The sequence below is a fragment of the Nuphar pumila genome, chromosome 6 (genome assembly GCF_984573655.1).
Source record: "Nuphar pumila chromosome 6, dmNupPumi1.hap1.1, whole genome shotgun sequence".
Taxonomy (NCBI): domain Eukaryota; kingdom Viridiplantae; phylum Streptophyta; class Magnoliopsida; order Nymphaeales; family Nymphaeaceae; genus Nuphar; species Nuphar pumila.
The window spans coordinates 20,426,886-20,454,546 of record NC_143254.1 but is presented as its reverse complement, the minus strand read 5'-3'; the positions used below and the strand labels follow the sequence as shown (position 1 = coordinate 20,454,546).

General features: G+C 35.6%; 1 pseudogene; it reads left to right on the top strand.

Moving 5' to 3' along the window:
* The first annotated feature begins 967 nt into the window (after positions 1-967).
* On the top strand, positions 968-11,485 carry LOC149834246 (methylthioribose-1-phosphate isomerase-like; annotated as a pseudogene).
* Positions 11,486-27,661: the final 16,176 nt, after the last annotated feature.

Below are 27,661 nucleotides of genomic sequence, written 5' to 3'. Positions count from 1 at the left end.
ATCCTCCAGCGGTTAGGTTTGAATGCTTACCTCCTTGAGCTGTCCGATGATTGGCATATTTCCCCTATTTTTAACGTGGCTGATCTATATGCTTACTGTGGCAACAACAAGTCGACAGAGCCGACTTCTTCCCAACCAGGGGAGAATGATGCAGGGCAGAACCCGATTGGGCCCATCGTGCCACTCGATCCACCACACAGGGCAGATGAAAGACCCCGTGACTATGACTCACCTGCAGGGACGGAGCCATGACGCAGGGAGGTACCCCTGCGCACCTACGTCAGGCGTGGTGGAGCTCGCGCGCCCCAGAACCAGCTGCAAAGAAGGACTGAACCGGATCGTGGGTCGGATCCAATTCTGGACCCCCGACCCGGTCCAGTAAACACTCTTTAAAAGGCCTGTCTAGGGTTGTGTGAAGGGGAATTGAAGATTGAAACAGCCCAGCCGACTTCTTTTTTCTGCAACTTTTCCTTTTCTCTATTTGATTATTGTTTTCCCTTTAGATTTTCTTTACTGTTTATTGCATATTCCCATTGTTTATTGAACATTTCTGAGTTAATAAAGAAGTTCAGCCACACCGATTCACGGTGGGCCATTAGTTTTCACTCCTCCTCCAATGCAATTGCATCACATTTGTAATTTGAAAATGGTCCATAAATTTACTGCAACCTCTTATTGCTTTACTTCATGTGTTAAAGGCCACTTGTTTGGAGGTTTTCATCCATATGCATGATACCTTAGAAAGTGAACCCTCTTATATTGTTGCTCATGTTGATTGTTAAAGATCATGAACTCAAGAACATCTTGTGTTCATGGAAAAACTTGAACTCATTATTAAATCAGGGTTCCATTGTGATATTTTGATAGTGCTTCAATGCTTCAAAAAGAGAAAAAAAGAAAGGATAAGAATGTCATTGCAGAATGGCAGCTCACTGACTTTCACTAGCCCATCTGTTTGAAATGCAGGGTTGCAATAAGAGATATGGTGGTCCGTGGTGCACCTGAAATTGCTATAGCAGCAGCCCTTTCCCTTGCTGTGGAGGTGTCCGGGTTGCAATCTTTCAGTGGAACATCTGCAGATGCGGCTTCATATCTGATTGAGAAATTGGACTACCTTGTGTCTAGGTGAAAGTTTCTGAAGACACAATTCTCTTGGATTTTTTTCCCTTGATACATATCATGATAAGCATTGGTGGTTGGATCTATATATATAACTTTGTTATTATTATGACATCCTTCTTCTGTTGATTTTGATGAAGTCTTAATCTAATGGTAATTAAATATGCCTTTGCAGCCGGCCAACTGCAGTGAACCTTTCAGATGTGCAACAAAGCTAAAAAAATGTGGTTTCTGTGGCTGTTGTTACAAGTGAGAAACCCGAATTTGTTTTTCAGGTGGGTAGTATATACAAACTTCCGGTGCCTGAGTTAAAGTATTTGGTATCAATTTTGTCTATGAGTATATGCTTCCAGATCTTGTCACATCTGTTCAGTTTCTTAAGTAAACCTCTTAGCATTGACATTGAATAGAAATTCCTCAGCTTGTAATTTTTTCATAATTAAGGAATAGTTACTTTTTCTGGAAGATCTGGTAATTGAAAAAAGGTAGAAAACATCAAAGAAGGGAAAAGGAAAAACAAGAAAAGGTTGATGTTTCCATAATATAAAAAGTTAAAAAACATAAAAAATATTAGGAAAAACATGGATGTAATAGGTTAGTTATGCTTGAGCTTGAGCTTAGCTTAGCTTAGTTAACCTCAACCCAAGATATGTTTGTGTAGTACATTTCTTAAATGGGGAGGTATTAGGTTTTGAAATTGTAACACCTCGGATTTTTGAACCCTTTATTTATGTGATTATTAAATAATTCTGAGCATTTGCATTGGGATTGGTGTTTAATATTGATGAATAAGGGTTCCTCGTTGAAATTGGATTATAAAATGGTTGAATATAGGTTTGGATGGGATCTGATTTGATCCAAGGGCAAAAACATAATTTTTGGGCAAGGGACTTGCCCAAATATTTTAGAAAAGGTGAAGGGCTATTTTATCAAGGGACAAGTTAGAGTTTTGTTTAAAGGCTCTTGGTTTTATGGGGAATGACAGCTTGGTATGATGGAGGATTTAATTAACATCAAGGGCATTTTGGTATTTTTGATAGGGACAATTGTAGAAAGTGTATTTGGTTTATGTGGGGCTCGAGAGTTGATTCTCTGTAGTGTAAAGAGTAGACTCCTGTATTCTGAGAGTCATCTTCTGAAGACTGAGAGTCGACTCTTGCAGTTCAAGAGTCGATTTCTTGCAAACTGCGAGTTCACTTCTGCAGCCTAAGAGTTGACTCTTGTATCAGGAGAGTTGACTTTTGGGTGTTATTTTCTTCCTGTTTGGTTCAAGAGTTGACTTCTGAACTCAAGAGAGTCGACTCTTGAGTGGTTTATGTGATTGATATTATGGATTTTTATGCGAGTAAGTGTTGTCTAGCTTGGGATTCGGTGAAACCAGCCCAAAGCAGTTGTGTATGGATCAATGAGGCCAATATTTGTTGTTGTTTATTAATCTTTGTGCAATGAGACACTCATTTGCATTCGGTCGGTCCAAGAAGTGACCTGGTTCATGTTAAGATGCACGAGTGATACGCATGCATGCATGTGTGGTGTGATGCATATGGATGTGTTTACGCTCTTTTAGTTAATGTATTGATGATGTAGCAATACATAGATATGAATGCATGAGACATGTTTGAATGAATAACATGATTAATGTTTGAGTTTATGTTCATAGTGAAAGTATGGCATTACATAGTTTGTGTATGCATGAGAATTGGTGTTTGAGGTTTGTATTGCAAGTGTGGAAATACGTAGTTGTGGTGCCTATGTGAGTACGAATTTTTGAGATTTATTGCAAGGCTGCAATAGGTAGATGATTGCATATGACACGAGCATGATGTCAGATTTGGGGTGTTGTTTTGCTCATAATAGTGGCAAAAAACCTTGTGAAAGTTTGGTTTTTAGGGTGTGAAACCGAATGAAGGGTTGTTAGGGGTCGACTCCTACTGCTCAAGAGTTGACATCCTGTTGTTATGGTTGGCCCAGAGAGTCGACCCCTGGGGTTGCTAGGGTCGACTCCTACAAGATGCAGGTAATCCCATTAGGGAGAGTCGACCCCTGCAATGGTTGAGTTGACTCCTGCTGAGTGTGGGCCGACTCCTTCAGTTGGTGGGTTGACACCTGTTTTGCCATGGTCGACTCCTGCAGAGTGAGGGTTGACTTTGCAAGGGGAGGGTCGACTCCTAGGCTCAGGAGGGTCGACTCCTGAGTAGCCTGTGTGCGTTTCAAAGATTTTATGGAACCAGCCCAAGAATGAGGTGTTGATGGACAATGGGATCAATCCTTGTTGAAATATATTGTTTTTGAGCTAAGTGGAACTGATTTGAGATGTGTTGGAACAAGAGGGACTCGGTAGCACTGTTTACATATGAGCATGATTGAATGTGGGATTGGGATGAATGATACATGAGGGATGTTGGCATTGATGATCATGAGCTCAATTTGTCGGGTGTTGACCTGTATGAGTATATGATTTGTGTTGGGTGTTGATCCGTGATACCGAGCGGGTATCTTGAGTTGGCCTATGTTGAGTGTTGTTGTGTATGCCGCGTCTTGGTCCAGACTCAAGTACTGGGATGACACTTTGTGGTGCTTTGTTGTTCATACTTGAGTGTATGTGGATGTTGAATGTTTTGTTCTTGTAGCTCATACTAGAGGGGGGTACTGTGAGCTTTGGCTTTAGGTGCCAGTACCTTGAGGGCACATTGTTTTATTGGTTATATGTCATTTTTCGTGGTGGTAGTTGTGTCTTGGGCAAGATGTTGGTACTATGATGGTACGATACGTAAAGCGTTAGCTCGGATTGCCTTAATCACGAGGATATGATGCATGGATGTATGTTATGCTATAGTTGTGAGCTTTTGGAGATTAGATTGTGCCATCAGATACCAGTGAGCCTTTGTCGGTTTGTCTCTCTCTGAATTGGGATGATTTGTACTCACTTATATGGCTTGAGTTTGAAAGTCTATGTTGAGATTATCCTGAAGCTTATCCTTTGATTGAGATTTGTTGGATCTGGGGTCGACACTAGTGTATGTGAGTCAACTCTCAGCTTGTGATGTGTATCCTGTGGGTCAACCCCTATGTTGGGAGGGTTGACTCCTCTATGTTTCAATTTGTGGTGTAGACTTGAAGGTCGACTCCTGAGAATTAAAGGTTGATTCTTCCATTGTTAGGATTTGAGTTTTGGCCATGATGGGCATTCCAATGCTAGATGCTTGTTATGCTAGTCTTGTAATCCGTGTTGAGTGTTGGATCGTACTGAGACATGTAATATCATCCCACTTTACTTTGATGTTTTCAAGTACTGTAGCAGACAGGCAGATGGTACAACACAGAGGGCTTGATGGTTTCTATGACACTAGACTTGGGACTGCTTTTGGGAGTTTGTTTTGGTTTTGTACTCTCTTGTGTTTTGTAAACTTTTACTAGGAGAAATGAATAAAAAGTATTTTTGTGTCAAAACCTTGTGTATGAGATTTGAAATGTTTTGGGTGTTGACTCAGTGTTGGAATGGTACGTTACGATTGGCTTAAGGCCGGTGCTGGAATGGTACATTAGGGTTGGCTTAAGGTCAGTGCTGAAATGGTACGTGTGAACATGGTAATGTTGACCTATAGCCGGTGTCGTAACAGTACGTAAAGAAAATAGTGATTTTGCAAAGATGTGCAAAGTATTTAAATATTTGAGGTCCTAGTTTTGAAACCGTGTTCGAAAGAGGGTTTTGAAAAAGGAAGTGTCTTCTGCTGTGTATGCCTTTCTTCAAAAGGAAATTTTAAAATGAAAAAAAAAAGATTTTGGAGTCACATAAACTATCAACTCTTGTTGTATGGAGAACAAAATCATCATTATGGTGTTAACTTTTTGAATCTCAAAAGCTTCATACACACACACACACACACACACACACACACATATATATATATATATATATATATATATATATATATATATATATATATATATATATATATATATAATGGGTTAGTTAAGCTTGAGCTTAGCTTAGTTAACCTCAACCCGAGATATGTTTGTGTAGTACATTTCTTAAATGGGGAGGTATTAGGTTTTGAAACCATCAACTCTTGTTGTAAGAAAAAAATCTGGTGTTAATTTTTGAATCTCAAAAGCTTCACACGCACACACATACACAAATATATATATATATATATATATATATATATATATATATATAGGTTAGTTAAGCTTGAGCTTAGCTTAGTTAACCTCAACCTGAGATATGTTTGTGTAGTACATTTCTTAAATGGTGAGGTATTAGGTTTTGAACTATCAGCTCTTGTTGTAAGGAGAACAAAATCATCATTATGGTGTTAATGTTTTGAGTCTCAAAAGCTTCACACACACACACACACACACACACACACACACACACACACACACACACCAAGCATCTTCCAAAGAATAAGCACTTTATATATACTGAGATAGAATCATTAATAAATAAGCCCCTTCTAATGATGCATCTGCTGAGATCATATGATGTGTATCGTTAAAGGTAATTTCTTGGCGAGGGTATTTCTCAGAGAGATTTTCAAATTTTGATAAATCTTGGGAATATCTTGGGAGTTTAAAAATTTAAGAAAAATATGAATAACAACAAAAAAGCTAAGAAAATAATAAGTTTTGTATTATTTTTCTTCCAAAAGTATAAAGAAACATGTTTTAAAGGTTTTAAAATATAAAAGAAACAAAAAAATAGGAAATGCAAACTTAAAATAAATAAATAAATAAAGAGTTTTTCTCAAAAATACCATGATATTATTGTGATATTTTGAAAATATTGCAGGATATTACCTTTAATATCGACTAAATTAAAATATTGGTATTTCTCACGATATTTTCAAAAAATCGCCGATATTGGTGACAGTGATGTATACAAAGATATTCAAGACAAAAATTGCATCATTCAAATCATATTATGCAACACTAAGATGGGACACTCACATGCCCACTCGATCAAACAAATGAGGTAATAAAATAAAGGTCCCTAGAAATGTCATGCCAGAATAGCCTCAAACTCAAAGTTAAATAGCATTCTAACCTGTTCTGCAGACTGAAGAAATCCAGAAATGAAGTTACTCTGATGGAAAGCAGATTGTGACACATATGTTACGTAGAGCAAAAATTTCGAACATAAAGTTTTGACCATGTTTTGATTCCTTAATTTAGGTTTCACTTAAACATTCTGAGTGAAAATAATCATTACATTGGTGCAATTGAACAAAATCACCTCCGCTAAGTTGGTCAAAACTCAAAAGTACCTTGCCACTGATAGTAAACCATTACTGAAACAATTAAAATTAACTAGCTTCAAGTGATATCAGCAAGGGCAGGCAATGAGATGTTCTACCTGTGAGAAGCTTAGCTTTGCTCACCAAAATCTTTCTTTGCTGAAACTCATTCCTCCAACAAGTTTAAACCAGGGTCTAGCCTGAGCTTAAGCTCATCAAGAGCTTGATAGCCTCATTAGAATGACTAGTGTTAGAACATTAATAGTTGTTGCCTTTATCCAAAAAATGGCTCATTTACCAAATAGATGTCAAGAATGCATTTCATAATGGTGAGCTTAATGAAGAATTTATATGGATCCTCCGTTGGAGTTTGATATTGAAAAAGGTAAAACTCTTAAACTAAAAGGGCATTATATGAACTTAAGCAAGCAAAGATATTTTGATAAAGACGGTCCTTAGTCTTATCATCATGACTCTCGCATAGTATCGTAAAATATCATAAATTTTTAATAAAAAATTCTAAAAATTTCAAGAAAATCTAGAAAAAACTAGCAAAAATTCTAAACAAATCATATTACATGAAACAACTATGAATTGCACAAAATACAACCATAAAATCACATATGAAGCCTTTATGTCTCTATGAGCTGCATAAGACATCATCAAACATCAACTATCTCACAAGAACAATGCAAAATATTAAATATCTTGTAATTAAGAACATTATGCAAGACTCATACTTTTATATTACATAAAAAATATTATGGCAATAGTTATACTCGATTTTCAATCGCTTTCCACTCATTACTTGAGTGCCCATTGTCATGTCGGATCATCTTATGCCATCTTTGTTGGAGGAGTGTGGAGCCTGATTTCTACCTTAATATAAATATTTAATTTTCGAGTAGTGGCGGAATTTTTTTGGAGAGTAGCTTTATAATTTTACTCACAATAAAGATTTTTTACCTTAACCCATTTTTTTGAGTGAAAAAATGGTATAAATGCACTTTTTTTACCTTAACCCACTTCTCTGGGTGAAAAAATGGTAGAAATGCACTTCTAATGGCCTCTAGACAAATGGAGAAGTCGGCCCTCAAAAAGTATTTAAAACCCCAAAATGGAAAAAGTAACTTTCGGCCTTTTTAAAGTGCACCAAAGGTGTATCGTACCATACAACATGATACAAGGGTGTATCGTACGATACACCCGATACGGGTATTGTATCACAAAACCCAAGAGTAACTATACGGTATGATACTTACAACACTGCCTTAGAGCATGCAAAATTCATACATCTTGATAAGTTTTATATGTCAGAAATTTTCTTGATGCTCATATTCTTGCTTGCTTATGTGATTAACAATGACATTTTGAGTGTCCCTTTCACAGGCTTACACAGAAGCATCTGAGACTATGCTTATAGATGATGTTGCTGATAACAAAGCTATTGGTTCTCATGGTGCCAGCTTTCTCTGTGACAAACTTAAGAATCCCAAGCGGCTTTCTGTTCTAACACATTGCAATACTGGCAGGTGCTTTGATTTTTCCTTTTTCTTTTTCCCAATACTGACTTAATTTATCAGGGTGCATTGTCTTGTCATATTTAGAAATTCAGTAAATCCTATGGGTGAAAATATTGATCTTTGTTTTAGTCAAAAAAAATATTGATCTTTGTGTTTTTTCTGATAGTCTTGCAACAGCTGGACATGGGACTGCTCTTGGTGTTATTCGTACACTTCATGCTGAAGGAGTTCTAGAGATGGCCTTCTGTACTGAAACACGACCATTTAACCAAGTGAGAATTTCACACTTCTAGTTGTCAGTTTTTGCACCCATATGGTGTTCAAATGAATGATGTTTTATGTAGGCTCTGATATTCATATTGGCAATTTATTGTTCAACAGATTAAAATTTATATTCTGGCAACTCTTGTATATATGGAGTATTTTCTCTACTATTTTAAAATCTATAAATGATTTGCTTATTGCAGCAACATATGGTTATTTATAAGTTCAGATTATTTAATTTTACAGTACAGGATTACTATTTCATACACAGAATGTAGTCTGATATACTGACCAAGTTTCACGTCTTTGTAACATGTATTTTCTTATTGAATTGGATTTAGGCCCTTGTTAGTTTGTGATCTTTTGTATGAAATGGTAGTTTGTCAGAATGTGCTAGTTCTTTCATTAACATAGGTTTTGCAATCCTGGCAAGTATATTATGTCACAAAGTAACAAGGGCCTCAACAAGCGTGACAAGTAACGTACTCTGAATTCTGTGACAGCTCAGTCACGTTTTCCACCATATGTTCAATTTTTTTGGGGAAACAACAATGTTCTAGTTTGGTACTAGATGTAGCAACATTCTTCTAGTTCTTACTTAGACACCTGATTCATACCTTAAAATGTTGTGTTACTACTTAGTACACATCTTGGGGAATTAGAACACTTTATTTGCATATGCAAGGGTGATAAACAGATTAAATGTCCCATAAAAAAACATTCAAGCCTGATTGGGGTTTAATACTGGGTGACCTGGATATATTTAAGGATTTCTTTTGTAAGCTTCAATTTGAGCATCCACTGGAGCATGCATAAACTGAAAACTTGTGTTTACTGCAGAAGAAATATCTTGGGGAGTGAGTGAAAAACATTTTAGTTTGCATCTAACAATAAAGGATTAAAGATAAGTTCAGCATTATTGATGCTACTCTTTTTTCGCAGCTGTTTGAATCCTAAATGGCTTGTAGTTCTTCATTAATGGATTCTCTCTTACATGTATATCATATTTATGATAAATAAAGATGCATATGGTTATTTATCCATCTTGACATTAACAAAATGTTCTAGTGATTGACATACTTTGTCATGTAAAATTTGCCTTGATGCATGATCTGTAATGTTAAGAGTTGTTTGAGCTTTGAAGAATTGGGTTTTTATTAAACTTTTGTGGTTCTATTCCTTGGTACTGTTATGAAAGATTGGAACCACATGCTATAATATTCTTTTGGTAAAAAAGTGTATTTTAAACTTGAAACCATTACCTTTGGTTCCATGTCATGAGATTGAAGTGGTTGTTTTGTGTACAGACTCTTCTGGAGTCTTCTGCAGCGAAAAGCATTTTAAACACAAGCAACAACAGTTGCAATGATACAAATAGTTACAATTTTCATTACAGGATAAGAACTATTTATGATTGAGTCTTCACTGCTGATTGAATCCTTCGCTTCAATCTCCATCATCATCATCTGGAGGCCCTATTCCGTTTATTCTAGCACTTCGCTACTGTCCAACAGTTGTAAATCATTTAGCTGTTCTATCCACATTATATATCTTCTGCACCTGTTGGTATTTAATAGAGTTGCTTCATACCAGCTTGATTGAAATGGCAGCATTTGCTCGTATCTTTTTGTGCTAAATGGCCACAAGGTTAACAAACAATCATGTAGATCTTATGTGCTAAAGAAGTTGCAGAATTTGGTGCCTAAGAGTTTGCTTGGGAGAACATATATGACTATAAGTGGGCTTTTGCCCTTGTGGCAAGTACTATCATTGTAGGCACCCCTGTTCTTCATTACAGAGGATGGCCACCTTTTCAGATTGATATGAAGAATGCTAGGGATGAGACCTACTCTTTAAACCAGTTCTTGTAGGTTGTCTTCAAAAGCATATAAGCAGCTTTTCCCATCAGAAGGAACTTCATAGGCTTATTGATTTTCACAAGCTTGATCATTGAAATTTAGTTCAGCTTGATGGATATCTCTGATTTTCTAAAAGCTAGTATATTATGAAGCTTATTTGTGTTTCTTTTCATAGAATGCAAGTAGTGAATATTGCTATTGTATTTTGACAGCATGGAATTATAAAAGAGGATATTATCCATTCATTTGACTAAAATAAATTAGTAGATTGTTGAGGTGGAAGATGTGTAGGTCACCAGATGCATACGAATTAATGTCTCCCAACTTGGTTTTTCATTCAGATATCAGTTAATAACTTTTTAGAGTTATTTGTTGGTTTTGACTCTTGCTTTATATTTTGTTGTCAAAACCCCAGCAAACTATCAATCTGTACATTTGGTGTTCTTGTCCCGTATATCATAGGCTGCGCTATTGCAAAATTGAGTTTCTATATTCTAGTGCCCATATCCTACCGATTTCCCGGATATTTGACAATGAGGTGATTTTTTATGCAGCTCCCCTACTGCTAACCAGCTATCTCGACATTTCTTGAGATGGGCATGGCACCCATCTCAATAAATGCAAAGGTGGATGGTTGTCAGACAGGTCCCTGCATGCCCACCATGTAGCGACGCTGCATATAATGTGATGTCTTTGACAATAATCACAAATCTCTCTCTCACACGTCATTTCCTTGACTGTTTAGGGATCTAGGCTGACAGCCTTTGAATTAGTCCATGACAATATTCCTGCGACATTAATAGCAGATTCCGCTGCTGCTGCTTTAATGAAAGAAGGGCGTGTGAATGCAGTCATTGTTGGTGCTGATAGGATAGCTGCAAATGGTATGCCACAGAGAGCCAAAACTCTATGTTGGTGCCATGTTCACTTTTGTTTACTGTTGCCAATACTTTTTGGAGTGTATTTTACACAAAATTGTTTGGTTATTTTAGGTGACACAGCTAACAAGATTGGAACCTACTTTCTTGCTTTTTCTGCATCCTTTCATGGCATACCATTTTATGTGGCTGCACCTGCAACTTCTATTTACCTGTCCATTTCATCTGGGAATCAAATTGTTATTGAAGAGAGGACAACAAAGGAGTTGACTCATGCTCGTGGGGGGCAGGGTGAGCAAGTGACAGTATCAGGGATATCTGTGTGGAACCCTGCATTTGATGTCACCCCTGCTAGTCTGATTACCGGCATCATTACTGAAAAGGTCTCTCTCTCTCTCTCTCTCTCTCTCTCTCTCTCTCTCTCTCTCTCTCTCTCTCTCTCTCTCTCTCTCTCTCTTCATAAGTAGTTTTTATTTGCAAAACATCATTCTGGATTTTGATTCTTGTTCATGTAGGGTGTCATTACAAAAGTGAAGGATGATGCTTTTATGATAAAAGATTTCCTGCAACCAGCTCCTACCAACCAAGTTGAGGCTTCTACCTAGGCGGTTACTTGACACTTCATTCTATGTCATGAGCAACATCATCAACTATCAATAGCATTATTTTATGGGTCTGTAACATGGTTGGTGTGGCTGGGTGACTTGGGAGGAACCTTAGTAATAGTTAGTAGGACCTTAAACTTGGTTGGTGATCCCGGAAAGTTATGTAGTTTTCTGGTTGTACAATAGGATGAGGATGGTGCCATGCCATCATAGAGTTCTATATTAGCAATCCTGATTGAAGTTGTAATTCTGATTTTGTTGGATGTTTAAGCAGTTCAAACTCTTATTTATTTATAGCTTGCCATATTCAAGTAGATTTGACTACCTAATTGCGTCCCACTTCTGATCTCTCTCCCTCCTAGATTTGGTTACTGGGAATTCGAACCTGTGACCCTTCGGTTATGATACTGTGACCTAACTATCTAGCTCACATTTGACCCCGAATAAGTCTGGTATAAGTCAATGTGAAAATGTATACAAAGAAAACAAAAGCTTCAATTAACTGCGGTGCCCGTCCTACTAAAATATAATCCGCCCATTTCTGTTTTCTCATCTTTTTTTTCTGGAAAGCTGTTCATAAAATGATCTGAATATTTCAACTATGAAATGAAATAATGTCAGGAATTATCACATGAAATGCAAAAATTATAAGCCACCATGACAACCTTTGTAGTTTATACGTGCCAGGCAACAATGACATGAGAGTTGAAAGCATTTGGTGCAATTGCTGGATCAAACTTGAGCTCAAAAGCAATCTGACATTGTTTCCCTAGGTATTTTCATTCATTTATCAGCTTGATAAAGATCAAATTAAAAGTCATAAAACTTTGAAAAGGATGATTAATAGACAGATCTTAAGAATGCATGACAAATTCATAGACGAAGTGATACACTATATATACACACACACACACACACATACAGAAAGTGGCAGCTGCCTAGCACTTTCTGGCTAACCGCCAGACGCATGCACAAGTCATATTGTAAAAAAGGCCTTTAGCAGCACGCAAAAGCACTGCTGAAGGTCAGCTAAAGGCCTCAGCAACGATCAAAAAGCACCCCTAAAGATCTTTAGCAGTGCCTTTTGTGCCACTAAAAGTGCTCTTACAGAGCCACCCAATATATATATATATATATATATATATATATATATATATATATATATATATATATATATATATATATATATATATATATATATATATATATATATATATATATATATCGCATTTGCTTGGCCCCATTATCTCACTACTGTGAGAGAACAAATTTGTCTCATTTTCTCATGTTGAAGCAAACCTGAGGATATGGAGCACTGAGTAAAGAATCACATAAGGGTTACAATTCATGAGAAAATTGAAATCAAGGGTTCGATTATGTGATTTGGAATCACACGATTTGGAATCATTTGATTTAGAATCACATATAAAAGTGTGAGCAAGTGTGCCCCTAGCGTTGAATGGCCAAAAGTAAGTTGGGTTGCATGGACCATGATAATCGATGCTGCTCTACTGGTTTTCAGCCAATCTAACGATGTCGGTCAAATGGATGAACTTTTATTGCTGAATTTGGGTCTGAAAAACTCGTTTTTATGTCAAGGGTACGTATGTAAGACAATCATTCCATTGTTATTTTGACCATAACAAGGCTGCATATTGATAGAAGGGCAAGTATTTGGCACTATTGAAAGTAGAAAACTATTGTGTAAAAGTCATTTTTTTAAAAAAATTGGATCTTTTTGTAGATCAAACTAGAGATATAATCTACATGGTCTGCTTAGTAGAAAATAAACTTTGAATCATGTGATTGTCATATGTAAGTTTTTCAAGGGTTTCAAAAATCAACAACCTACTGTAGAAGATTTTTTTTTGAAAGGCAAGCAGGGGTTAGGCAGACCCCTAGCAGTTATATAACTATACCATTGGGTTTCAAACTTACAAAGTCCATGACGTGCACTAGCTGCTCCTAACAGACAAGCCAAGGCCCCGTTGGTAGTAGAACAAAATTTTCTTCATGTGGAACCTAACAATTTAGATCAGGAAAATTGTACAGATTTATCAAACCATGTGTGGAGTCCTTCGAATAGGAGCAAGTGACAACAGAATCCGATTTTTCCTAATGTAAAAAGAATTCTATCATTATAATCTAAAAAAGGAGACAGGAATTTTCAAATTATAAGAATTCATTCTCTCTCTCTCTCTCTCTCTCTCTCTCTCTCTCTCTCTCTCTCTCATTTTAAACAGAATTCATCTTTTTTTCTTTGCATTAAACCGGACTTCCTATGCTTCATATCAGAGTTACCTGAAGCGCCTAGGCAAAAAGGGAAGCGCGAAACGTCGCGCTTCCGAAGCGTGAGGGGGAAGCGTTCCTCTTTTTTGGGAAGCATGTTTTTCTTTTATGGGAAACATACTTCCCATTTATGGGAAGTGCGCTTCCCCACGCTTCTCCCTCGCTTCCTCATTTTTTTCATTTTTTCGCTTCGTCCTCGCTTTCGGTTCGCTTCCTAGGTCGCTTCCGAGACGGTTCGGAATTTTCTTCTAAGTGATCCCCCGCTTTCCCGCTTCCTAAATTTTTGAAAGTGCCTCGCTTTCCGCTCCTGCTTCCTCGACTGGTAACTCTGCTTCATATATCCTGTAAATCTTGTAAGGAAATGACCTTTCTTCCAAAATTTTGGAAAGCCCCAGTCAATGATTCTGCACTTTCATTAGTATCAAATCTTTACCCTTGATAGGTTTCGATAGCCAACAAAATGCTAGTGTGTACTGTATAGGCTTTTCCTATGCACTCAAAGTCTTCCATAGGTGAGAAGAAAGAACTTAGCCTGTCAATTCTAAGAAAATGACAAACGTAAGATTCCAAAGGAATGTGGTCAAAATTATCAGAAAATCCTCACGAGGATTGAGGACAAGACAACATCCCCCGGAAAAGATAATGCAGATTTTACAATAAAGAGGGGCTGTCATGTGCTGGCAAAGGCCAAAAAGTTAGTTTTGCAAACACGATCCTTTTTGTTGGTTTTGGAAAAAGTTGAAGAACATAAGCAAAGCAGACAGCAAACAGATCCTTGGCATATCCCATGCGTCATGTCACATTTCTTTCAGATACGTCAGATGTGCCAATGTAGTGTTTGACTTGATCTCCTTTTGATGCAACCACAGGGATAAAAAAAAGATAATAGCTAGTAATTTTTACTCATGTAAAGAGGTGGCCTCCATTAAAAGTGAGCCACATTTTTTTTCTTTTTACTTTTCTTTTTCATTAACTTTTTTTCAAAATTTGCATTTAAAGACCCATATTTCGTGTGATGTTTCAAAGGAAAATTTCCTTTTGGGGCCAACTTTTTACCCTTAATTCTTAATATGAGCCACACATTTTTGATATTTTAAATGAGCCTCTGCTTTTCAAGAAACAGTCAAACAAGGGCCTGCATTTATTGTTGTCTTTTAACTCAGGTTAAATCATAAACCAAATTATAACAGTGACCATCATCATTAACCCTTTGGAATTTGGATCACCTTATAAAATGCTCCTTGTCATTTATGCTTATTTTAAGCAGCAAGTTTGATGTTTGAATCATTTTTATTTTTTTAATCACATTGTATAAGTTTCACACTTTTTTTAAATAAGGAGAGACCTAATTATTATTTTCATAAGTGCTTATTTTTTTTGTTTTACCCCCCATTACCATTTTTTTTATAGGCAAGCTGGGGTTACGCAGACCCGTACCAACGTCTCAACACAAGGTGGCTTTACCCTGTCACCATTACTATCATCATCATCACCGCCATTTCTTCACCATGAGCGTTACCATCGCCATCACCACTACTAACTAATCTTCTTTTCTTGTTCATTAAAATTTAAATAGTTGGTGATCCAACAATTCATTTAATTAAAAACAAGAGCAACTATCTGATCTTTATAAAATATGCTTTAATTATTTTTGTAAGCAATAAATAAAAACAGATCCAAATAAGGTCTAAGAGTTTAAGTTGTTTACTTTTTTTATGAGGATGAATGTGTACTTTTCAATTTTTAAAGGACAATACAAGAAACCAAAAAGGACTCATGTTTTCTAATATGATGAATGTTGACCAGAGGTCCCTATTTAATTGTTTTGGAAAAAGTTTGGCCCATATTTGAAATTTTAGAAAAATGAGGCTCATATTTGAAATTAAGCACAAAAGGTTGGCCCCTAAATAGAATTTTCTCTATTTTAAAAATGTATATTTTTTGAAAGAAAAAACATTTTCATGACCGTATTTTTCACTAAATATGTCTAATACTTAGTTGAAGCAACTCAGGCTAACCGCAAGTTATGTATAATAAAATTGTTCAACTGCCTCTATCGCATAATAAAAAGGTAAATGCTATTTTGAAATCAAGTACTATTTTTAAATCAAATGTTAAAAATGATATTTTATATGTATTTATGAAATTGACTATTTTTTTTCTTGGTTAAGCCAAGGAAAATCCAGTTATCATCCACTACAACCAATACTTTGTGAATACAGCCAGCCCTATTACAGGTTTCCACTGATATAAAAGCTCTTAAGGTCCATGGTGCCTCCCCACTTCAAAACCTTACGTTGAAAACGCACACCCCAAGTATCAATCTCTCAACGTCTTTCAACTTGGATGCAAGGCTGCGTTTGGGAGCCCGTCGTTGAAGAAGATGGGATGACATTGGAGGTAGTTAGTTAGACTGTTTGAAAAAAGGATTTGAGGGAAGAGTGAATTCCGCAAGTTGGGGACAAAGGTGTTATTGTCAAAAGGTTAAAACCGCAAGGTCGGGGATGTAGTTACCCAATAAAAAGACCCACCTGTCATATAATTATTGTATTGAGCGAAAAACCTAAATTCACTTTGTGAAAAATATTTGATTTTCAAAACATTACTTTTTTTAGTTTAGAAAGAATATTGGTAGGTAGATGTGGGACAAAAAATAAATCCACTCGGTTTCAGACAATTGGTACAACCCAAAGTAATCATTCCTTTTGGTTTGCACAACCAAAAAATTATTCTAAAGGTCTCCAAGAAGATGAAAAAAATACTAAAGAATTCTTAATTGGCTAGTTGTAAATAGCCCCAGGGCTACGAAACAACGGATCTACACCTTGACAGTGATTCTCAAATATCAAAGAATAGAATGTCATATGAAGAGATAGAATGCAATAGAAACAAAGACTGGGAACAGGTTTCCTCCAGTAGGATAATGTATAAAGGACGGTCGGGATAGCTCAGTTGGTAGAGTAGAGGACTGAAAATTCGTGTGTCACCAATTTGAATATGGTTCCTGGCATATGATTAATTAATGTATCAAAATGTAATGTATATATACAAAGAGAAAATGAATATGGACCGGGATACAATAATAGTCTATATCCTGTAGTTATTCATTGAGGTATCTAGAACATACAATAGAAGTGATCTGGAAAACGAATTAAGTTCTAAACTAAGTTTTTATGATATAATCTTCTTAAAAGACAGAAAAAATGAAAACAAAAATTATTCATTCTATTTTTTATTCTCCACCCCCGTAACAGAAGAACATGATCTTTGACTGATCTTTTGTATTTGTATCCTCCTTCCTTGATTGAGACATATAAATTGAGAATCCAATGTGCAATTTGGGTGAGATAAAGAGATTGTGCCCAATCCAATTAGTAATTGAGCTTACCTTAACTGATGAGAAATGTGAAATAAGGATCCTTCCCCCGAGAATTAGATCATGCTCTTTGTCTTCCCCTTTCATTGTCATAACCTAAATTTTTCATGGGTTCATAAAAAATCAAACTATTTAAACCATGATCAACCTCTATGGTGCCATATTTGGTAATTCTCAAACTGCTTCTTTTGTATTATGGATTGTCAAAATAAGCAAGAATAATATTTTGATGTAGTACACCATTTGCAGGTATTACAACCAACTGATTAAAAGTTCTCAGGTGATGTACTAGCAGTGCATCAAAGATGCAGTCATCGATTCTCTTGAGAGGCGACAATTACAACGAGCAAGCATATTAATGTTAATGTAATGTAATGCCGAGGAATGAATTTCATTATGGATCCAGCAATACAAAGATTGAATTGTTTAGTTTTATAGATGAAAGAAAAGATGATTTGAGATCTTAATTGCTTGCATATTACATATCATATGTATGCACATATTGATATATGCAAATAACATGAGCCTCATTCTTTACTTGGTTCGGCTCAATCCTTTTATTTCGATGAGGCGCTCGCCATCTATTTTCATTGTTCTATTTTTTACAACATGAAAAAACCAAAAGCTATGCCCTACGTCTCTATCTATCCAAAGGATTGAGGGGCAGATGGAGGTTCCCTTTAGTGTCCCTCATGATGAATCTATTTCAATCTCTTTCATGTTCTACTTTTTTATTGTTATTGTTTTTTACGAGATTGATTTCTTCTAAAAATGTTTGAACTTTTCAAAACTCTATAGACATGCAGAAGAAAAATGCTATCCTACTCGTATAAGACATAACTTTTACCAAAAGTTTATTGGATAAGGGATCAAAGGGAAAAATTGGGTCTATGTCCAACGGACCATACTTATCAAGAAAAACCCAATATTTTGTAAAGGGTATTATATGGGGAATCATCTATAGACTCTATTGGTGAAATAGTATCTCTCTCCAAAAAATATATTTTTCTACCGACGCACAAAGAAATTATCTTGTTGCAGATTAACGAGATATGGAGGAATTGTCCATATACATTTGGAACATAGTCTATTTTGAGAGATTTGAAAAAGCACTATCTCATTGAAAGGCTCTATACATTTGTTCTTTCTCAACACATTTCTTTAGACAAAGATTCACGACTCATACTCCTACAAAAGGCAGCAGTGGGAAATTTTTTGCAATGGGCAAAAGCCTGACAGAGCAATTTTGTGTGGAGGTAAAAGGCCTATGGGTCATAAACTTTTTTTTCTAGAGAAGTAATGATAGTATTTGAGGAATAAGCATTGACTAACTCTATGACAGCAGTCGTGGTAAGACAAAGGCAACAAGCGTTGTTCAGAATGATTGGACGTAAAGCATTTGTAGGTTTCTTTTCAAGCCCACATCTAGGGCTCATGGACCAACCAACCCTGTTCAATAAGTGAAACACATTAGTTGTTCGCTCTCTTGTTTAGCAGTAAGGGTCAGAAAAGGGCAATTAGTCATTTTTAAAACTAGCATTTTTAAGACAAGACCAAAGAGGCTGGCAAAAAAAGAGGGAGATCTCCCCGGTCCTGGTTCTCCTGTAGTTGGATATATATATATATATATATATATATATATATATATATATATATATATATATATATATATATATATATATATAGTGCAAGTGGTGAAAAAAGTGATGGTATCGTTACATAAAGTGTATTTTTGGTATGAAATCTCTACTTCATAATGTTCGATTATAGGATACTTTAACATACCTTCTTTTTTATCCAGAGCTTGAATCTATATGTAATCTATGTCTAGAACATCTATGGCTATTAGATCTACACGAAAAAAAAATGAAAACACAAAATGATATTTTGGAAGATCGGTTTTGAGAAAATGATTTGGAAATGACTAGTTTCAAAACCCTAAAAAACAAAAATCATATAAATAGATAAATATGTATTTTATTGTATTGATCAACATGTATAATGAGTATAGAAGCATGTTTTTGAGTGTTTTTTCATAGATCTTAATGTTGTAAATATGTATCCTGCATAGATCTTAGTTAAAAATGCACAAAAATTATTTTAAAAAAGGTTTTGCCAAAAATATTTTAGAATTTTGATGTTTTATGTTAAAGAAAGTTGATCTGAGCATATATAGTAGATTAATACATGTTTAACATGATTAAACAACATGTTATTGCATAAATAAATCATGATTTCATATTGTTTAATGATTCTTGTGATTCTTGCATAGATGAAATTATATTTAAGATATCTCATGAAGGTTTTCTAATTCTTGAATAATGGATGTTAATGTTTTCGCAATATTAGCATAAACATAATCAAAGATGTATTGTATGATGTTGTAAATATATTTAAAGCATAAAAAATCTTGATTGTATGAATTTCATCATGATTCTTATTCTTGATTAATAGATCTTTCATGAGTTTGAATCTTCGCTATTCGGTCATCATTTTTTGTTTCGCCCAATTTCAGAAACAAATCAATATCTCTATGAAAATAAGGTTTATAAATAAAAAAGAAAATACTGGAGTATTCTACACATCTAGGGCTTGAATTTAAAATCTTATTTCGTCCTATTTAGTTTAATTTTTAAGGTCGACATGTCTATTGCAACAGAGCATAGGGTTCCTGCCCTATCAACAGAACTGTTCTGACTAAAGATTTTGAAAGTTCTATAATCATAATCAAAACTGATCAAAATAAATTATGAAAAATCTTGGTGAAAGGTAACATATATAATAATATTCTATAAAAAATTTGTTAAAATATTTTTTTTAATCTTGAAAAATTCCTCAAACTAGAATAAATTTCTATAGCTGACATGATCTATCTAATATTTTTCCTAAGCAGTGTTCAGTCCCAAAATTTCCTTGATTTTATTACAACAAATTTTGTAGTTTTATTTCTTAGACCGTGTTTCTAAAATGATGGGGACAATCCCAATAAAATATTGAGAGTTAAATTCAGTGCCTGTAATTTTGGTGGGTTTTTCAAATTCAGGTTAACATGAATTCAAACTATATAGTACGACATGTGTTGATGCTAGATTTTTTATTTATTTTGTGTAGTATGTTTGTTGATGCTTAAATAGGATATTGGACTGATATGCATGTTAACTTAATATATTTCATTATTGATTGAATTGAGCATGCATAAATATAAATGATTAGTCTACCTTGATTGTGTAAATGCATAATGATTGCATTACTGTATTAATCTTATGATAGAGACTAATCAAGAGTATGCATAGAATATCATGAATATTGCTGCATATAAACCCTAAATATGGTTGCATGTTTGCATTGACATGATTAATAAGAGGGTTAATTAAGAAATCAAAATAAAATTAATTATCTTAGTACTTATCGAGAGAGTAAACATGATACTGATGGTTCTGTGGGATATTTGACTTAGCATGGAAGGTTGATTTTGTTCCCTATCCATAGGACCAGTAACCAGGAAAACTACTATGATTTAAGAGTTAGAAACTCTCTCTATAAAATTTTATTCTTTCTTTGAAGTATGCACAGTTGAGAGCGTCATGCAGATTAATAAGGCACAATTATTTAAAAAATACAAACCTGGGTCATATCTCCATTTAGGAGAGTTTGTGTTGTACCTATAGACACATATTGGCAAGTGAAAAAAGATTGTGAATTGCATATAGATAGAACATGGCATGCATCATTTAAGCAAGAAAATAATAAGTAAAGATAAGAAATTATTCATGCGTAAAAGATTCACAGCACTAAAGTGGTAAGTTCATGCATATTGTATATATTCATGCATATACATAATCTATTGTATTGATGCAAATCTTAGCATGAATGGATGTACATAAAATTGATATATTATTTTAATTGTTAGCATAATTTTATGTTATTGTTTGCTAATATATGTGTTACACGATTGATATATAAGAATGTATTTTGATATCGTGCATTTATTGCAAGTGTATTATTTTCTACTAGGCTTTCACGAGTCAAACTCATTTTTTGGGGTTTAAGGTAAATTATGATGTACAACTACGAAGCATATGCGAAATGCTTAGGCGGTATCGAGAGATATTCTTTTTCTTTCTTAAGGATAGTTTTGAAAAAATAATTATACTCTGATATGATATGTATTTTAAAATATTGAAACTGAATTAAATCTTAATGTTTATATTTTAATTTAGTTATAATAATTGATTGTATTATAATCGGTTCAGAATGTATAACCCAAAGAAAAATATTATTTTTGTTGTTTTAAAAAAAAAAAAATTAGGGTTAAAATTTTGGGACGTTATACACCCTGACTTGAACCTAGTCAGGTCAAGGTGAGCACTACCATAGGCTTTCCCCCTCGAGGAGTTTCAATGGGTCAGGGTGGGCACATGCCCACCCTCATCCTAACGTGGCTCGACCCTGTAGAGATAATATATGACAACAATAATGGAAGATGTTGACAGTTTTAAGCCAAGAAAATACTTGTTATATCCGTCAAAGTGACTCCCAAAGTTTTACTTTTGCAGCTGGGAAAATCACTAACAAGGCATAAGTTTGGGTGGTAAACCATGTATACGGGCAATGGTATTTTAAGCTGATCGTTAAGGTACTTTTTTATCTTGCATGATGATTTAGGTATGTTTTTTCTTGCCAGTGAAAAAAAAAATTGTTTTCTACACAGGCCACCATTTCGAACTTAAGATGAGATCTAGGAATATCTCTTAAACCCATACACCCATCTTCACCTCTTTCATGCTACTCAAGTTTTTTGCTACATACTCCAAACATGGTGAGGAATTAAGAGGAGTTGAAGGGCTGAATCTTTAGGATGAGCCCACAACAACTCCTTTAAAATCTATTTTCCTTGAAATCCAGTATTTATACTTCTCTCGACAACTTGCAAATCCCTCCAACACCAGTTCCCAGACAGATCCTACGTCGACTCACCTAGCCAGGTGTACGTAGTATATATATATATATATATATATATTTGGGCTATAACTTGAGGTCATTATTTGACACTTGCATGAGTGGTGAAGCCCTGTTTGGTGGTCATAATTATGAAAAACTTGGGCCTCGGCTTATATTGTTTAAGATCCACTTTGGGTGGTAGATGGCCCACCATGTGGACCACCAAATATTAAACTCAACAGATGAGTTTGTTGTGCACATCGATCACATATTTTTGCATGAAAACTCAACATCAATAAAGTAGTTTCACCCTATGTTAGACGATCTTTAATAAATTTAATCTGGCCCCATTGCAAAAGGAAGATGACCTATTAAAACTCTCAATTAAATAATCTTTAGCAACAACCCACTCCAAACCAATTGAAAGTCACCTCTTCTCCAGGTAATCCTGTATATTGGGTCCATATTTCTAACACACACTGTTTTCATTTATGGATAACTGAAAAGGTTTTACTTAAAAAAAAGGGTACGACGGTTGGCTGACATTTTAAAAATATCACAGCATTATCACTAGATATTCAAGGAATGTGATAATCTAAACTGTTTCGTGAAATTTTCAATTATTTCCAGTATATCACGATATTATTGAGATTTTATCATAATTTTTTTTTTTTTATATTTTTAAATATTATATTTCCTTGCCCAAACAAACTTGAGAATGAGATATGTGATACTAGTTCTATATATCAACTGTTAAGACTCAAGCAGGATGATTTTTTTTTTTAAGCAAGATTTTACCATAAATGTCTGCTCAAAATAAGTGGACCTTGATAGCGTGCACTAAGGACCACCCATATGTCACATGAACACGCCATTTGATGGATGGAGCGTCACACATCACGTGGCACAGCCAACAATGCTTGAGTATCAATTTTGAGCAATATTTTTAGCATTAAATAAATTTTGTATATTAAAATATTACAGAAATACTAATTTGATAATTAAAAAAAATTGCTTTTTCATATCCTAGTTTTTTGAAAAATTAGTAAATTTGTATCTCGTAGATGTGTCAATTTCTATACATCCTTGTGTTGAATGTTATGCCAAGAATCTCACCCAGCGTTTACAACCACAACCCCCTTTGTACTGTAGTTACAGTAGCAGTTGGACCCACAGAGGGTGGGTTTTTGTGGTTGCAAATGGTAGGTGAGATTGCTGAGAGGATCTGCTCTCTCGATACTATCATCTTACTAGATAGGGATGCACACCAGCCGGGTTTGAACCCATTTTGGGCTGGCTCGGCTCGGCTCGGCTCAGCTCGTAAAGAAAATCTTGTTGTCCAAGCTCGGCTCAAGCTCTAGCCGATCGAGCTAAAGACCTTTAATTTAAAAATGTTTTTAAACTTTTTAAAATTTGTGTAAAATACTTTTTTGAAAGAGAGGTAAACAATGGGATTTAAACCCATGCCACTTTCAAAGATGGCCAATAACTTATCTCTTAAGGTTAGACATTACTTTGTGATCATGTTATGAACAGAATGCATACATGTATAAAATCTATTTTTTTATATAACTATGTGAGCTGAGCTTAATCGGGCTTACCGAGCTTATCTGAGTTGGACTGCCTGTTCAAGCTTGGCTCATTTCCGTGTACCGAACCTGAATCCTTGTTCAAACTCAGCTTATTTAATTTTTTGAACGAGTACGAGCCGAGCTTAAGCGGGTCGAGCCCGAGCTAGCTCGGGTCGTCATGCATCCCTCTAGTCCTAGAAGCTTAGAACTCCTATGCTTGTAAAAAGAGAAGATAAAAAAAAAAAAAAAACTACAAGTGGTCCTTGACAGATTCGCATGGCTCATGAGAATCTAGGCAAGAGCCTCTGTTCATTTCCTGACCAAAAATGAGAGTAGGTCACATATGGAAACCCAAATGCTACCTGCCAATGGCAGTTTGCAGCTTTCGGTCATCGAACTTTATGACTAAACTATTAATAAAGTGCACATACGGCTACCATTTAATAGAAATGTATTCACAAATTATTGTACTGCTTTACAAGTTGTCAAATTATGCTTACAATCATATGGGGAATAGATTAGGATTCCAAAATATGCAAAAAATTGGTAGGACAATGGTAGTGGCTTTTGTCATTACTGAAAGATGGTTGTCATTAACTTATTGTTATCAATATTTTTAACATTATTATTATTATTATTATCTTTTGTTGCTATTATGTCAGTGAGTTTTAGGCAATGCTATCACTATCAGTGCGTATCGGCCGATAATGCGTCGTATCGGCAGAAAATCGATACACTAAAGGATGAGCGTTTATGCATTTAGGATGGGAAGTGAGGCCCTTTCTCCTTTATATTTACACTAAAGGATGGATTTGGCAGCTACCACCTCCCAGAGGGCAGGGGTAGCTGGCAAAGCAGCTACCGTTTTCTCAAATGCATAAACTCCATAAATGCTCATCCCAGCTACCGATCCCAAACAGGCTCGTATTGTCCGTTGAAGACTGAAAATGCTTGACCTTGTAAAAAATAAAAAAGTAAACAGTGTGAACTTTTGATGATGAAGGTAATTATTGTAACATATGATTTAACCTGAGTTAAAGGACAATAATAAATTCAGACCCTTGTTCAACAGTTTTTAAGAAAAGTTTAGTTCATATTTGAAATTTCAGAATGGCGTAACCATATTTGGAATTATAGGCAAAAGATTGGCCCGTAAATGAAATTTTCCTATTTTTATTTCAATGGTTTTTACTTGGTGATCATGAACAAACTTTGAGGCTACGCTATAAAATCTTTGAAAATCTGAAAAGCTATCAGTACTCGTGTGAACTGTGTAGAAGTCTGGTGGCATCGTGATTCACTGTGAAGAAAAGGCAAAGGTGGGAAGAAGTAAAAGAAAATGGGATCCCTTCTCGCTTGGACAGATCACTAAAAAACGAACTTCTAGAAATTTTAGTCAAGTTCTCCCCAGGAGATCAACTCTTTGTGTGATGTCCTGCTTCTAATTTTAATTTGCTAAAGCGCTTGTGCTAAGGATGGCTTGGCTGTATGGAAAAAGAAATATTTCTCCACTCCCCAATCTTCTTTTCATCAAGATGTGAAAAAGTTATGCATTGCAATGTCCCTGAAAACTACCAAGCATGGTCACAAAATGTTAACTGTTTTTTGAAAAAATCTTGATTTTATTTCTCTTTTCAAAAAAACAAAAGAGAAAATCTTGCGATTTTATTGAGAAATTTTCAAAAACCTTAAATATGGCAGGCAGAGCCAGCGCGACTAGGCCTTTGATCCTAGGGATGGTTTTTCCATGTAAATATAAAAAAAAATAAAAAATCTTCTGTTTTGAGATTGTCATGTCTTTATCGTGACATTATTGCACTGTTAACATGGCATTTATATATTTTTAATATTTTACATATATATATATATATATGTTTAAAATTTAGATACACCAATGTTTTTTGGGGACTTTTCTGAGAAAAAAGTTTATCGCAAGATTTTCTTTTTCTAAAAAAAAAATCCCGAGAAAAAGACTTGGGATTATGCCATAACGCAAAGTAAAGACTTTGAAGTTTGAACTGCCCTGTTAATTTAGTCATTGCCTTATGTGTCGACTTTACTGTTTGATAGTCAAGCTAGGGTTGGCCTAGTTGAATTTGAGCCTGAGATCCAAGGGTCACTATCTTTTCTGTAGCAACTTCCAATCTGTTTTATTTAAGGAAAAAGCAAGAGATTTCATGAAGAAAATGTACCGCTAAGAGATGAGGGTATTAATTTTGAATTAGAATCCTGTAGCTAGACTATAAGAAATGACACCACAAATTGACTTGGCTTTCATTTGAATAAAATTTCACAAAAAATGAAACCCATGATTGTACAAGAAATATTGTCCTAGTCTAGAACGCACATTCAATAGCCCATGAGAGTAATACTGATCTGGTTGGGGGCAGCCCATAACATCATCAAGCTGAACGGTTGTCACCAGTTTGAAAGCTACAGCGTGTGTTTCTTGATGCAAGGCCGAGGCTGGGTGTACTTCCTAGTGAACAAGGAGAACCTAAGGGGTTGTTTGATGGCTTGTCCAAGATTAGATGAAATGAACAAACAGATTTTGTTTGTTCCGTTCTTTTTGTTCAAAGTCCAACAAATGTCCGTTGTTTGAGGGAGAAGAATGAAGAAGAAGAAACCCTAATCAATGGAAAAAAAAAACCTAATCAAGAAGAGAATCCTGATTAATAAAATCAAACAAAAACTTAATCTATAAAAATCAAATAAAAACCCCTAATATAAGAAAACCCTCACATATGAAAACCTAAAAATGCCCTAAATTTTTTTATTCAAACCGAAATAAAAAAAAAGAGAAGAAAAAAGAAGAAAAGTGGTACCTTTGTCGGAGGCCTCATCCCTGGCGTCGGTGATCTCGACACCGGTGACCCTCTGGCTGCAAAGGAGAGAGAGAGAGAGACGAAAGAAACATCAACATTACTAAGACAGGGGATCAACAAAAAGTTGAGCCCACAAAAACAAAAAGCAACAACAGACGCAAAACAAAAGGCCGAAAGCACGACAAAACATAAAAATAGAAGAACACAAAGATCAGCCAGGGTCTTGAGGAAGAGAAGGTTGTTGAAGGGAGTGGATAACATGGGAGGAGAGGCACAAAATTGCGTACACATCAGCCAAGATGCAATGGATGAGCTTATTGAAAGCAACCAAAATTTGACGGAAGATCGCATTGTTGCGAGTCATCCACACAACCCACCAAGAAGTAAGAAGCCAAGCTCTTCAGATCAGCCGCCACTGCTTGCAACTGTGAACCCGTGGCGAACTCCACAGAAGGTCGAGCGTGAAGGATTCCTGTGTCATGACTACTTCAAGCTGATTTCACGTACTTTTAAAGAGATTCACAAAGATTGGGCAGGTCCAAAACAAATGGATTCTTCAGCCGCTTGGCAAATGACACACCTACTTGGATACCGAAAACCCACCTTCTTAAGAAAGTTATATGTTTGTACCCTATCGTGTAAAATTAACCAGGCTAAGAATCGAGAGCTGGGAGTTGGCCCATTGGCCCATAAAAGATGCTTAATAAGTCAGTCAGCCCCAAGAGGAAGAAGAGACCAATATAGAGTTTTGGTGCACAAAAACGCCGCTAAGCGCAATTGCCTATTGCAAAAACTGCGCATCAGGACCGGGATCACTATCTTGGATGAGGACGAAAGACATAACCTTAAGCCACATGCGACGCAAGTGCGAGATATGAAGCTTGCGGGGACGACAAATATAATGGATTGACTCAAGAAAACCGTACTTAGCATGTAGTAGAGAAGCATACGGATTGCCTGGATGGTGCGTCATTCAACATTGCTTTACGATAAAAGCAATACTCCTTAGTCTGGGAGCGAAGATCCTCAGACCAGCCATACGCCTGGGTAACACCAACGAGTTTCATCTAACTAGGTGGTGCTTAGTCCGAAGGTGGCAACCAGACCAAAGAAAATCTGCCATCAAACTGGAGAACTTCTTCTCTACACCCTTGGGCATTAGAAACATGAACAT